The sequence below is a fragment of the Opisthorchis viverrini genome (genome assembly GCF_000715545.1).
Source record: "Opisthorchis viverrini unplaced genomic scaffold opera_v5_76, whole genome shotgun sequence".
NCBI lineage: Eukaryota > Metazoa > Platyhelminthes > Trematoda > Opisthorchiida > Opisthorchiidae > Opisthorchis > Opisthorchis viverrini.
This window is the reverse complement of record NW_008751730.1, coordinates 692,973-696,254: the sequence shown is the minus strand read 5'-3', so window position 1 is coordinate 696,254 and position 3,282 is coordinate 692,973.

Below are 3,282 nucleotides of genomic sequence, written 5' to 3'. Positions count from 1 at the left end.
ACAAGAGGACCTCACAAGTCCTGTCGCTCCTAAAACGGAATTTTAGTCGTTTCACTCGACTGGCACTGCCCCGAGTAATCAATACCTACATCCGACCAACCATGGAGTACGCTATACAAGCTTGGTCACCATGGCTTCAAAAAGACATAATTCTTCTACAGCAGCGAATATATCATCCAGCCATGAAGCTGGTAATTGGATTGCATAATAAACCATACGAAGACAGGATTGCCAGTCTCAACCTATTTGACTTCTACTATCGGCGCATCAGGGGAGACCTAATTCTAACATATAATATACTGAAGACACCTAATCATCCGCTGGAAGACCTTTTTGTCCGACGTCGAACACGAACGGGCAGGAGGCATGACTTTTCGCTCGCGGTACCTCACTCGAGTGGTAACTGTCGACGGAACTTTTTTGTGGTCCGTGTATGTTTCATCTGGAACTCCCTACCTCCCAATGTTGTACATTCACCGAGTTTAACCATTTTCAAGAGCAATTTAGATGCATATCTTATGTCCAAACCGAATATGGAACTATTTAAATCCATGTGATACTCAGCAAACATTGCGCATATTTTTGCGTCCCTTTGTATATATACGGTCACCCTATGGTCGTTGTAAATTTAATTGCTTTTTAGACCATTAAAAACTTGAATTACCTTGAATAACCTTGAACTACTGAGCCATCATTCCGCTCGCCGTTGTGTGGTGTGCGGGCGTTGACACTGCACTGTGCCGGTCAATGACAGACCTGTGAACTTGTTGACGCTACGAACGTGAACAATTGATGTTTGTTGTACACATTTGCTTGTGTAAATAGTGTCATAGAATTACGAACCCGATTCTTCTATTTGATATTCGGGATTGTCGAACTTACGCGTCACTCAAAGTTCCGTATCGGGAACCTCAACATGACCATTGTCATAAAAGAGTTACGAACCCAATTGCCAGAGTTCGAAGGACGAGCCCCCAGGACGCGACCATCTCAGGTTCAGCACTTCCTATTTTGTACCGAGTCTAATCGAAACGTGTCAAAAGTTAGGGGCCATTAGATGCAGCATACATTCCTGCCTCATACACCTTTGCTAGCTTTACGGAGATCGTCAGTTTAGAGAAAATTCCACGTATATACCGTTTAGGATTGGTATCGAGTAGAAGCCAAATCACCAATTGCTTACCAGTTAAACACGGAAAGCCCCCCACCGCGGGGTCTTTTATGAGCAAATCCCAACTAACCAGCTACAAACTATTGGACAGCAAAGCAAACATCTCATAGGCACATCATACGTCTCTTTCACTGACTATCATGGAATTGTAAACGAATGCTGCAAAGTATTTACATAGCTTCTGTAGTAAACCCCACCTTCCATTACACGGGCGAGGCAGAGCTTCGAGAAAACCACATACTACTCGCATGCCTCATCAGTAGTATCGGTGTACCTCATCATTCACCACTGCAAACAAAACGGTAACCGTCAGTTTGAAAAAACCCCACGTTTAGCAGCCAAATCACGAGTCCCCTAATAGGACCGAAGTGTGACTTGTCGTTGTTCACCATAAGGTAATGAGGAAAGGCAAAATAATGGATACGCCCGAGCTGGAAGTTTGCGCCACCACGAGAAATAAGCACGTAATGAGGAAATCTAAAAGCATTCGGGACTGGGGGTAATGTTGCGACAGCGTTGGTTAGCCGTCCAAACTAAATAATACTTATACCGTTTTCCACCATTTGGATTTTATTCGTTTTTATATAGTGCGAATTTCCGTACGACCATCCCGCGACTCAAAGCAAATAGCTGTATTTCGGTCCCCCTTAATTCGGTGGTACTTGTGTGAAAGAATGTCAAAAACCACGATATCCAGTCCTCTTTTAGCCATTTGAGCTCGCACCGATCCATCTGGTCGGCAATGAGGTCAAAAATGTGAGTTTAGGTCAAAATTCTTGAGGCTAGCAAGTTGTCTTCAAACAATCATGGTGATATGGAAAATGTGGGAGAATCCGACTAAACTGTCGAGAGATAGAGAGACAGAAAGAGAAAACGAAACTTGGTTGCTAATGCACTACTCACAAGGTTGCTGAAAATTCGTTGACAGCTCACGACCGGTTTCACCCGTCCACTTTGGGCTCATCAGGTAGGCGCAGTTCCCGAGTTTCCGTCAACCTTATGCTCTACTTGAAACCTGGTCTCATCAAACTTGGTTTCATCCAAATGTCTAGTAACAAACATGTACAATTAGCTGGCAAGTCCCAGCTGGTGTTTGACCTGAGACGTGGAGTATTCTAGCCAGCCTCGTTTGTTTGCACAAATTGGGTACGCTCATTCTAGTGCTCATTGTTTCAGCTATTTCCAACCTGTCTGTCTGGGCAGCTTTCGAACTTTGGTGTGCGACCACGGTGTCCAACACATGGGACGAATGTAGCTTCTGAGGGATCCCTTATCATTATGTGGTAGTCGACCATAATACTGCAAAGTTGTCCACCACTATGTCACAGAAGTAGTATCCTATTTCCAGCATCTACTCTCCGATGACTTCATCCATAACTATAATAAACGATTTGGGGAAAGGTGGGTCTATCGGTGGTAGTGAGTCCCAAAGCAGAGGGCAGAACCACAATGTTCTTGGAAGTACGGGTTGGTACATGATGCCATGGAAGGCCAAATCAATTGCCTCAGAGGTAGCAGCAAACTCCAAACTAAAACAGACTCTTCATTTCAGAAACCAACCGATAGTGGGGCAGTTTTGAACTACTCGTCTGCCCATCCGAAGTCGGTATTCGCCAGTATTGTGTGATCAATGTTTAGGCATGTAAGGGCTCTGTGCACACAAAAAGCTGATCGGACAGTGGCCCGAATTGCAGTGAGGAACAAACTTCAGGATAGTGAATACCGAGCTAGCTTAATTAAGCGTCAATTGCGAAGGGTGTTGGTAGGACAGTGGCATTGCAGTGAGGACCAAACTTCAGGATAGTGAATACCGAGCTAGCTTAATTAAGCGTCAATTGCGAAGGGTGTTGGTACCTACCGGGCAACCCAACAGGGAATGGATCGGGACCGCTGTTATCCCATATAAACCAGGGACATCAGAGGTCATTCGAGGAATTCTAAACGCGGCTAACATAAGAGTAGCTCTGCGCTCTGCACTGGTGCAATTGAAGGATCGCCTCCCGGCAAAAAATCAATTAAGTGTAACGACTGCACCAAGGTCTACATAGGACAGACGGCCAGGGCACTACACACCAGAATCGGAGAGCATAGTAGAAAAATAAACAGGCCGA